This window comes from Perna viridis, chromosome 14 (assembly GCF_037379345.1).
Source record: "Perna viridis isolate PV_CMFRI_1.1 ecotype Kerala chromosome 14, ASM3737934v1, whole genome shotgun sequence".
Lineage (NCBI taxonomy): Eukaryota > Metazoa > Mollusca > Bivalvia > Mytilida > Mytilidae > Perna > Perna viridis.
Window position 1 is genome coordinate 12,436,102 of NC_142458.1, and position 12,631 is coordinate 12,448,732.

Sequence of the window (12,631 nt, forward strand, 5' to 3'; positions counted from 1 at the left end):
TCGAAAAGAAAAATAGAATGATCAGGAAAAACACAACCATTCATATACATTACAATAAAAATCAGGACGGTTATACAACGAATTTAATCGGAACTACTCAGTCGTTCTCGGTTAACAGAAGAATAACCTCGGATGCACTAGGCGGAAGAATCTTTGCAGAAATTGTCAGATCTGATTCTAAAATTATAACTGAATCGGTTGAATTTTTTACCATTACTTATTGAGTTGCGAATATTGCTAGCGACTTCTAGCACTCGTAATTTCAGAATCATACATTCGTATATGATTTGCATAATTATATATTACTACACCACCTTATTTTCCAGCTAGGTGCCATAAAATCCTCATCTCTAGCTTTATACGAAATCAAAATATACCTCTTACATACCATACACATGTGTTCTAAGAGTGTTTTAACTTGTTTGAGAGCGGAAAGTTTCAATAATAGATAAAATGACCGGTAAGCATTGAACTATCTGAAATAAAGCTGAAAAACGCCTAGTCTTCCTGTTGCTATGATTAAAAAACATTCGGGTCATCATGGTTACGGAGTCACCCGATTTTAGAGCATATCGCAACTTCGCTCAAATTCGTACCATTTCTTCACTCGAAGTTTGCCGATCTTACCCGATTGTCGAACTGTAGCGTAAAAATACATTTCGAAGTTGGTACATATAAATCAGTACAAAAAATGTCTAGTATGTTTTCAGAAAAGGAATACACGTATTTTGCTAGTAATGTACAAATGTGCGATGTCAAAAGGTGTTGAATGGAAAAGAACATGAATGTATATTATCAATCATCATCCTTGCATAGTCTTCCTTAAATCGACCTAAATTAGTCATGTTTCAGCTCACTAAAATTTGTGATTTATGTGTATCTACGCCAGGGTTTATGAAGAAAACCAATGATCGATTGGGAGTTAAGTTTAGTAGAGCACTGAATTCGCCTGGACGTTGAAAGCAAGCCAAAATCAGTGGCAGAATATTTGAAGATTATCGACTTTGAAGACTTCAGTTTTTTTTTTTTAATTTTCTTGGCACCTCTCTTCGCCGCAAAATTTTTTGGACGCGTTAATGTTCGTTATTTCCTGTGATATCTAAATAAAAGTTTTAGTGCCACCTGGTGGAAGAACTACTACTATTCAGGCAAATAAACAAATAATAAAATTTCCTTTCTACATCCGAGGATATTTTTCGTGTAACGGAAAAAGCCTAACAGATCGATCCGATTGAAACTAATCAAATCATGTTTGTTCTTACAGTTTCCTTACTTTTTCTCATTGCTGTCCTAAACGTAACGGTCGACAGACTTGCAATAACGATAAATAATCCATGCAGTCCACATACCGAAGTGATAACCAATCGCAGCCATTCCTGTTCAAAGAAGGAGATGAGAACTCCCGAAACCCAAATAAGACTTGAGATTACCATTATGCGGAGAAACACTTTTGCGTTTGTGAATAGACTTAATTTTGATACATGGCCGATGCTTGCAGTAAATCGTGTAATATCAACAATGACTCGAATGAGGGCGAAAAAGTTAACAGCAATGCCAAACATGACAGGAGCTGTAAAGAAAATAAGATTTCCTGGGTATTTGCTAGGAAAACAGACCGGTCTTCCATATCCGGGTGAGAATTCATGAGGACCTACGTTATCGATAAATACTGCTGGAATTACAACAAAAGCGGGCAGAGTAACGCCAAGAACCGTAAACCAATGCTTCTTGCTGAGCCAGCCCATTTTACTACTTAACAAAACTTCATTACGTCTCAACTTAGTAAGATTTTTAACAATCGAAACAACTGCTAAGGACATGAAGGTGAACACTGCTATCCATACATAATGTAGAATTACCCCTGCTACGTAGCACACTAAGAAGACATCATCATTTCCAACTCCTACTATGTACACTATGTTTGCAACTGCCATCGATATAGCGATATTGTCTAAGTTATTTCCCGCGACACCGGATGTTATGTTGTATTTTTTATTCAAAACAATCAGCATTCCCAATGCGCAAGTCGATACCACAAAACATATGTAAGTGAGTATTGCTTCGAATGAGAATCTTTGACTCGTGTTCAACGATTCGCTGCCACCAATTAGCTTTGTTCTTGTAAACGTAGTACCGTTTTTGAATATATTAAGGGATATTGTCTTGCAGAGACGATAATAGATAGCATCTGTGGCATCTATATTGATCTCACTTGTAAACCTTGATATATCGTACCTGTCCATCGATATGTAAATATCGTCAGATAATTGTTGAAAGTGAGGGCATTCGACTATAAATGACGGTGTTGTCTTTACTAATTTCGTAATTGCAGTGGTACTTTCATCTTCAATGTTAACTTCCCATTTCGAACAACTGATGTGATCTATAAGCGATTTTATTTCAGTTATAAACATATTTTTTGTTGTTCTAACATGGATGTGTTCTAATAAGTCCGAAGCGTTCTCTTTTTTGATAATTGAAATGTATGTTTTAACTGGGAAAACGGCTTCCATTGCTATCGATAAAATCGCAAATATTCTATGATAGTCCTCCAAAGTGGTGTTTTGATCAGTTGTTATCAGGTGGTCCGGGAGCACCTGCTCAGTTGGTCCATATACTTCTAAATGTGAACATAATCCATTGTCATCAACCTAAAAAAATACCGAGGATTTAGGTGTCAGTCTTCGTGAGATTTGAGATTCAGGCAGTGTGTCAAACCTGTTGTACCTTAAAAATCAGACAAAAAAGACATTTACTTGCAGTATTTTGTAAAATGAGTAATGATTTCATTGCAGTACAAAGCAAATTAACATTTCAGGAGCTGATTATTTTGTCTAAAACCTCAATTTTCCAACACTCTTATGACATTTTTTCGAGCATATCAAGTGATTCCAAGTAAAGTGGTCATTTAAAATAGAGAAGACTTCCCTGTGTGAAAATATATTATCAGATCGGTGAGTGATTTACATGCATGTTTCAGGTTTTTCCCATTTTGCCTGATTCTTACAAAGACTTGATAAAATCTACATCACATAATTGTGTTTAATATACACTTGTTTACCAGATTCAATACCGAAAATGTTACATTTTGATTTCGTTCATTTCGATGTCCAGCTTAAATTTGAATTTTCCTTTTCTGCTATTAACATCATTCAGTTTTGAATTGGAATAAATGTATGATTACCACAAATATATTTTTTTATTTTGTGAGCAGTTGAGTATTGTATTTCTACATTATTTACTATAGAGAGAATTACACTTTAACTTTTTAGGGTACGCAGGAAACATTTTGAATCTGTAGAAATATATCAAATAACCGCGAAGTACATGCATTTGTTCAATAATTCTCTCATTCCTGAAATAACACCTAAACCACATTAATTCATTTCGCACAATCTCTTTTATCAAACATAAATAAAATTCCTCTTTCAACATCAATGCCCAAAAATAATTATTTTTTCTTATCAACCACGCATCCAGGAGTATGTTAAATAGTTGGAATAGCTGTAGCATTGCCTCGAGGTCATGGCGTTAAATTTAGACGATATAAAATCGCAGTTTGTTTTATTGCATCTGCTTTAGTATATTTAACGTCGAGCAATATGATTAATATGCCCCCGGTGGGAGCGTTAACTGCTTTATTATCAACTGGGCCCTGCATACTTATGGGCAGAAAAAGCATCAATATATGCGGTTTGTGTATGTATAATGCGGATTTTAAAACAGTATAGTGGCAGCTTTATTTTGGTATACTTGATAATTGAGAATCACACCAGTCTGAGAAGCATAAATCAGCTTCGATGATTCAATACAAATCGACTTTGAGCATTTGTTTTAATTGATGGTCAAAACATGGCACCTAATGTTTACGAAAATGACGTAACCAGTTTATCAACACCGGGCAATTTGACCCAAAGACATTACGGACCATGCCAACCTACAGTTATACTTACCAAAATCTGGACATTTCGACCCATACATATTTCAGACCATGTCAGTAGGAGAATGCATAAAACAATAAAACCGTATATCATGACACATTTTACCAATTTGGAAGTTAATAACACGGCTGACAAAAAAAAATATGAGAGGACTTAGGTGTTTGAATTCATATGTTTCTTCGGGAGCGTTTAAGGTTTCACCTTCCTCATATTATACCTACAGTCCTTGAAGTTGGTGAAAAGTGACACATACATCTCGTGTCGAATTACCGAACAATATATATACTGAATATACACCTTTGATTTGAAATGCATCAGGTCATTCAATACCCCTGAAAGGAAAATTAAACAGGCGGAGATCAAGGATATGTCAGTGAGAGCATTTGGATGTATGGATCGAAAACCTGAAGTGATTCTTTATTTTTCAATTGATAGTGAAGGTTTTCTTGTAACAGTCGATGAATATGAAGATGTAGGTGTATTAGCATTGAAAGAAAATGTAAAGCCATATATACTTAATGTGGTTTGAAATTTTGCCTTCTAAAGTAATAATTTAAAATTGGACACTTGGCTCAGACGTAAGTAAGAATCATTTGATCAATAGAGAGCATCTTAAGTAACCATCTGGTTTAAAAATAAATTTCATATTCATTATTGGCTCTTCTGGGGATACGAACCCAATTTCGGTCAACAAATCTTTATGAAAATTTGGGCACGGGTCCGTCTCACCATACTTATCAATTTTACCCCTACCAGAATTAAGCTAAACACATTTTTTTTTCGAAAATATTTGACATCAATGGCATATTTTTAGTAACAATGGCCACAGTTTTTGTTGTAGAAAAAGCCCACAGATATTGTCAGAGACACCATAAGGAACATTCACGCAAAGTTTAGTTATTATCCACCAGTAAATTCAGATTTTCAAGTTTGGGAATGTCAAATTCGGTACAAAATTCTATTTCAGGACCCATAACTCAAACATCCGTCAAAATTTATGACAATTTTGAGAAACGTGTAGGCCCGTCTCACTATGATAAATAACTTCACTCCACAAGATTTCAGCTGAACCCAACAGTTTTTGAGTTATTTGTAAAATTCTGCAATTATCAATATATCAAGGCATTTAGAAAAAGTTAGTAAAACAAAAATGAAATTAGGAAATTTTGTAAGGAACAAAAATCAAAATCAAACTGAAATTTAACCGAAATTTATTTTAAGGCGAAGATTCCTTTTGGTCCCTTTAACCTAAAAATAATAAATTAAAAAAAAAAAGTACATCACCAGAATAGTAAGATTAGAGACTCGATTGAAAATAATAAAATCAATACATTCGGTGCACATTATGCACGAAAACGGAAATTTAAAGTTATTCAAAACACGGATCAACAAAATTGTCAGTATATATGCTGTGCTCTTAGACACTATTGAAATCAAACAATCTCTACGATTGCCGATAGACCTCAGTACATAGAGGACATCGATCATTATTACAGAAAAATACAATACATGTCACCAACCTAAATCATACATGTGTATCTCATATGCGCGATATAAAAAAAATGTTAGAAGGTGTTATATCGAAATTATATCAAATATGAGGAAAACATAAAATAATTACTTTTTTTAACAAAGATATCTTCTGTCAGAAAACGCCAAACTAAAAGGAGCGGAAACTTGTATAGGAACTCAATGTGATAATCGTATCAAAAGAATAACTCTGACAATAATTAAATAATAAATAAAAACAGTCAAAATTCATGTAATAGGAAATAAATGACAACAGCCACACGTTCTACACATAAAATGAATTTGAAACTTTGAAACGTGTGAACTGATGTAGTGGTGGCAAGAAACTGACAAACCGTACTTGGCACATGACCAATATCCTTTATGGTCAACTCAATCACTAAATACAAAAAAAAATCCATTTATATGCTGTAACGAAGGAAATTATAATTCAATGACCTGTAAAACTTGAATTGTCTTTCAGTTTAATGATATATAAGGAATACACGTCACAGTACACGTTCATCTTACCGCTGTATTTTCTTCAAAGTTGATAAACAAATACTAGAAATCAAAACAAACTCACTATTGAATTAAAAAAAAGAAAAATGTTTTCCCAACTTATAGAAATATTTCGTATATTTATATAAAAGCCCAGAGCAGCTCCTGGTTTCAAAAGAATAGGCCTGCAGCAGCGCTAAGCTTGTCGTAAAAGGCAAATAAATAGTGCTCAGAAACCTAGCCGGGGCTAGGCGTTCTGCCCACAGAGCAACTGGGATGTGTGCCCAGGTGGTGGAATGGGGTACCCCTAGCATGTTAGATGCTGGGGTTGTCAGGCTATAATACGGAAAACCTTACCACAAACCATAGTGTTGCACCTTGTAGGGAAAGACGCCACGTTCTTCGCACGTTAAAGAACTCTGCTGTGGTATTCGAAAGGAGTAGGAACCTTTGCGCTCCGCCACAGGAGGCTAAATTGCCGACCCTACCATCCCTCCCCTTTTCTTGCGACAATCAAAATTTGTCGACCCTATTATCATTGTGTCCTATCCCTCTTTTCATTTCATCATCATCATTTCATGTTCATTTTATCATCCATTTCATGTTCATCGTCTGGATATAGCTGAAATATTTCTGCTCGGGCGTTAAACCCCAACAATCAATCAATCATATTTATATAAAGTCAGATAGATAAATAAATAAATAGATAACAATAACTAATAGTAATAAAAATACAACTGTTTGACTTAACTTTCAAGCATTGTCTCCATAATTCTAAAAAGAGAGTTCAAATTGCTCACCACTCTCTTTTTCTGGAGGCAATATATCCGATGAACAAGAAATCAAATAGTTGTGGACTAATAACAAAAACAAATGACAAACCTGATCACATAACAAAATACAGGATCATTATTCATATATCGCAAAACAAACATAAACAGTGCCAATGACAACTTCTATTTCCTAGTTATATGTGTTTCTTCTTTCGAAATCATACTATAAACATTTCCTGCAAAAGGGAAAATGACTTTGAAAAGATAAAGAGTGATAACTCAAGTACCATTCAGGCAATGGGTGGCATATCATAATTCTCAATTTGGTCTTTTTTGTCTCAAATATATTCAATACATCTAGAAAACAACTGAAAAGCTATTCAAATTTACCTTGAAGCTTCTGTGACTAGATATTTTTTACTGCTTATTAATTAAAAAAGTGCGAGAAAAATTTCCCGCCATTTTTCGATAGTGCAATTCAACTGTGTGGTGCACTATACAGTTACATTAAGGCGCACTGTTTCGCACACAAACTTACCCTTGTCAAATTTTGTAAAACTTAAAATTAAAAGTCGAAATTTGGTAGATATATTGTTTAAATGTAGATAAGCATTTATAAATAGACAGATGTAATATATATTATGGTAAACAGGTGTAATTTAAATGAAGAACGTTATCCGGAACGTTTCAGTCCCCTGCCGTTTTAGGTTCTCTCCTCAGCATCAGATGGCTGATTTTCAAAATAACTTTTTTCGCACAAACTTTTGGGATTAAAATTGCGAGAGAATGAATCGAAAAGGGTCTTATTATTTTTACCTTTTTTCCGCCTACTCCATGCACGCTTTCATCCTATGGTAGTGTCTAAGTGCCTGATATTTTATGAAACATAGTATTTGGCCGTTAGTTTTGGAAAGGCATCCCTGAGTTGTACTAAAACTCAGTAATATTTTTTCAGTATATTACCGTGACTACAGGATTTTATCACTAAATTATTTATAAATGACCACACACCAAGGATTTCAAAAATATTCACCTTTTTTTTATGACAAAACACTAAAAATTTCTGTGTGGACTGCCTCAAAACAGCTTATTTCAATAAAATGATACCAAATTTTCAGAAATGACCTAACTGTGTTGTACTACCAAATTTGACCTATCAATATCTTGAAAAGGCAAATCGATATAAAAAGTATGGTTAATGTGTTCGACAATTTATCAAACGTATAACACTACGTCACAAATGTAGGTTTAAATTCTCACCTTTTGAGTCCACTCCCGACAATTATCGACGTTCGAATCTGTTTGACCTTCGTCTGACACCAGTCTAAACATAACGGCAAGGGGCCAGACATTGAACTTAAATATTTCCCCAAGGAAATTGTAATAAGTTCCAAGACATCGATATTGACCTCTCAAAAGAAAATTCGAATCAGTCGAAGCATTGTAATTTGTACAGAATATATTTTTGTAGATGGTGTATTTGTGTACATCTATAACTGGATTGATATAGCCATTTGTGCACATATCGTCGTTTCCAAATGTCTGCAATTTAGAAATGCATGGTCGTCGTACAGCTTTCCCCCCTGGAACAATGACGTACTTTACAAATGGTGAAATGAGTAAATATTTAAGCTTTTCTTCTTGGGTAAGATTCATTTTCCCAACGTTATTTAATACCATATATGCATCAACACCATATAATTTGATTCCACATACATTAGCAAAAATAACACCATGACATATTGCACAAAACTTATTTTTGAATATTACGCCATCGGTTGAGACTACACAAACTTCGACTGAATCGATATTTTTAGCTTTACATTTCGCAGCTATGGTGTAGTTCTCGAAATCGTTAGGACAAGAAGATACTGCAAACATTCCTCCAATGTAGTCCTCCATATTAGAGTCGCTGATGCAGTACCAGTGGTTTTTATATTTTGTCATATTCTTGGTTGTAGCTGAAGCATCTGAACAACAGTCTTTGAATTCCGTACACATCTTGTCACAAAGGCAGTATTGATGTTTTAGAGTGTCGCTGAAGCTGCAGGTACTTTCCACAAAACAAGGATCTTCTAAATCTAGTTCGGCTGATTTTGCCACAATAATGTTATCTGGATGGAAAATACCCGAGGAACTATTTATAAAATCGTTGTTTTCCTGATTATCTGTATAAGAGTGCTCAGACTCTACCAATGTGTCGTTTCGGTGAAGAGGTAAACCTTTATCAGATCTGTTGTCTGTGTTTTTTGAACCATTAGACACGATGAATTCTGGTAATGCTCCTTGATCATTTTGTACATTTTGTTGTTCTGGATTTTGAATATTTGATCTCGTCGACTTAAGTCTTCCAGTTGGGGGATTATTTCGAATTGATTCCGATGGAAATACAAGCAAAAGAAAAATGACAGTAGTGGTCATGGTCTCCTGCATTGTTGTTACAGGATAGACAATCACAGACGATATTTATATACACCAATACGTGACAGGTGTTTATTAAAAACAAAGTTCGAATTCCGTATAAGAAGATTAAAAATGCTTAGGATTTCGTTATGACAAAGGATCAGATATCATAAATTATGTTTTCAGTTAAAACATCTTTTAAGGAGCTAGACCTAGGTTAAGGGCCGTAACTCATGGAATGAAGTCTACCTCCTTAAATACGAACATTCTCATCATATTGATATTAGAGACTTCGACACGTTGTTCACGTGTTTCGAAGAGTACATTGTAACATATAATCAGCGGCATTAACATAATTTATGTAGGAAAATCTGTAGTCAACATTAACTGTATACAGGAAGTACTAAAATAAAAAAAAAATATATCGAAATAGGTAGCCTTATCAGGCACCAGGAGGTTCCACAATGTGCAATCCCTGAGTGTTTTGGGGATTTTGAATTTTGTACTACTGCAAATTCCGATGAATGTATACTATATGATGTAATTCGGGGTCAGATAAATCTGACTAATGGGTTGGTGAATACCCTCGGGGACCGTTTATCCACCAGCAGTGGCTTCGAACCAGTGCTTATTATATACAAAAGTACCAAACGTATTAATATTGTTTGTTTATCAATGGGTCGAGCGATGTAAACCAACTAATATATTTTTGCATCTCAGGATATCAATTCAAAATACGAAAATAATACCCTGTTTAACGTGTTTCTTATAAAGTAGGGACATTTTCACGGGGATTTATTGTTGCGACACTTTCTTGATCACGAAATTAACGACATAAAACTGTCGGGGAAAAAAGTTTTAGTAATTTCTAAAACAACCCAGGTCCCGATATCAAAGTATATATATACAGGAAGAAAAAACAATCTCTATACTAATATCATATACCAAATGTACACTAATTGTAACTCAACTGAGCTGGATTATCAATAGAAGAAACAAATTAAATGGAATATCCTTAGAAGGAACAAATCAAATTGGAATATGAATAGGAAAAAATGAATTGGGATATCAATAGACGAATAAAGTTGAATTAATATATCAACAGAAGAAACAAATTTAACTAGAATATCAATAGAAGAAACGAATTAAATTGGAATACGAATAGAACAAATTGAATTGATGTATCAATTGAAGAAACAAATTAAATTATAATATCAATAGAAGCAATAGAATGAATCGGAATATCAATAGAATAAACAAATTAAATTGGAATACGAATAAAACAAATTGAATTTATATATCAAATAAAGAAACAAATTGAATTATAATATCAATAGAAGAAACGAAATGAATTTGAATATCAATAGAAGAAAAAAAAACGAACTTGGAATATAAATGAAGAAACAAAATGCATTTGAATATCAATAGAAGAAACATAATGAATTAGAATATCAATGGATCAATTGAATTGATATATCAATTGAAGAAACACATTTAATCGGAATATCAATAGATGAAACACATTTAATCGGAATATCAATAGAAGAAACACATTTAATCGGAATATCAATTGTAGAAAACAATGAATTGGAATATCAATAGATGAATCAAGTTAATTTAGAAAGTCAATAGATAAAACAAATCAGAATTCATATAAAAGAAGATTTTCGAATACAAATAAATAGGAAAACAATAGGAATAACAATAGATGAATCGAATTGAAATGGAATACCAATAGAAAAACTGTAGAAGAAACGTAGGCTATTCAATTGCCGAAAGAAGAAATAAAATAGCTAAGCAAAACCAACTAAAAAATAATTATGAACTGTTCTTAGTTTTTCATCTCAAGATGGCCAAGTGGAATTCGGACAAAGATATTTTTCTTTTATTAAGTTGTTCATTCAGATATTTAAATAAATAAACATGATAAATACTTGTTAAGTTTGTCTAGCTAAGAATTTGAAACGGGCCACATATGTGTAAAATGTGTGATTAATAAGAAATTCCCAATAAAAATATCAATGAAATGACCGTAAAGTACTACCCTTTTTTCGAAGTATGACCGTAACAGGCCACAAGTGATGTCCGTAACTTACAGAAACAAAAGCTACTTCGAGAATTGGTGTTAATCATGTGAATAAGCAAAGTTCAGAGAAACCTGTCAAAACCGATCCCTGAAGAACCCGAAAACCTGCCTAAACACTTTTTAAAGTCATTTTATACCAATTTAAACGAATTTTGAACTTGAGTAAATCAAACACCTTTCTGAACTGAACCAATTCAAACGTCCAAAAGAGTTCGGTTTAGACAGGTGTTACTGTAGAATGACTAAAACAGTCAAAGTTAACATGCTTTTACAATTGTTCACGTGTTTTTTTTTGTTTTGTTTTTGTTTTGTTATGTTTTAGTTTTGTTTTTGTTATTTTTGTACTTCTGGTTTCGGCTCTTGTTTGTTTGATTTTTTTGTACAAGATGAGGGAAGAATATTTATCACGATTGATGGATTATATGATTCATATCTACACTGTCATCGATGAGTATGGTACTGTTTATTTCCCTTAACCACAAATCTGGAAAATATAAGAGAACAACAAGACATTTAAAAAAAAATATTGATATGGCTTTCTGCCCCTTCAGTATTCATTTGCAATGATAGATTTTTTGCCTTTATTCCTTGAATTTGATGGAAAATACACATACAAAGATATACATTACTGGGTAATTTAAAATCTTGTTTAACTAACTACCTGCCTTTTATAGAGAATGGCATTTAAATGTGAAAAACACATACTGTCAGAACTCTTAGTGACCTGTCAGATTTGTACTGTCAGTAGTAACGTTCAGATAATTTAGTCAAAGCGATCTCCCGTTGAAATATACTAGTATATTTTGCATATGCATAGATGGTAAAATACGTCCTTGGCCTGTTTTACAAAATTAGTGCACATCGTGGCGTATTTTGCACAGTTTTGTCGATAGGTTTCAACATTTAAAAAAATGCTGTTAAATCAAATATCTATTTTACATATCATTCAGGCAATATTTACTGCGTATCAATGAGCAAAGAGAGGCATCATTTACTTTACAACAAATCACAACATACATTATTCAACAAATTGTAACACGCTAGTACAACTACAATATTTGCCATGCAAACACTTATATAAATTATGTAACATACAGCACACAAATACTCTAAGGTACGTCATAAAAAATACACAAACCTACACCACACACCAGGCAAAACAGCTTTAACATTTATAACGCCACACGCTCAACACACACCACTCAAATACTCCAAGGTACGTCATACACAAAACACACAAACCTACACCACACACCAGGCAAAAAAGCTTTAACATTTATAAGCCATACGCTAAAAACACACCACACATATACTAGTTCTAAGGTAAGTCATACACAATACAAAAACCTACACCACACACCAGACAAAAAAGCTTTAACATTTATGAGCCATACGCTAAATACACACCACACAAATAC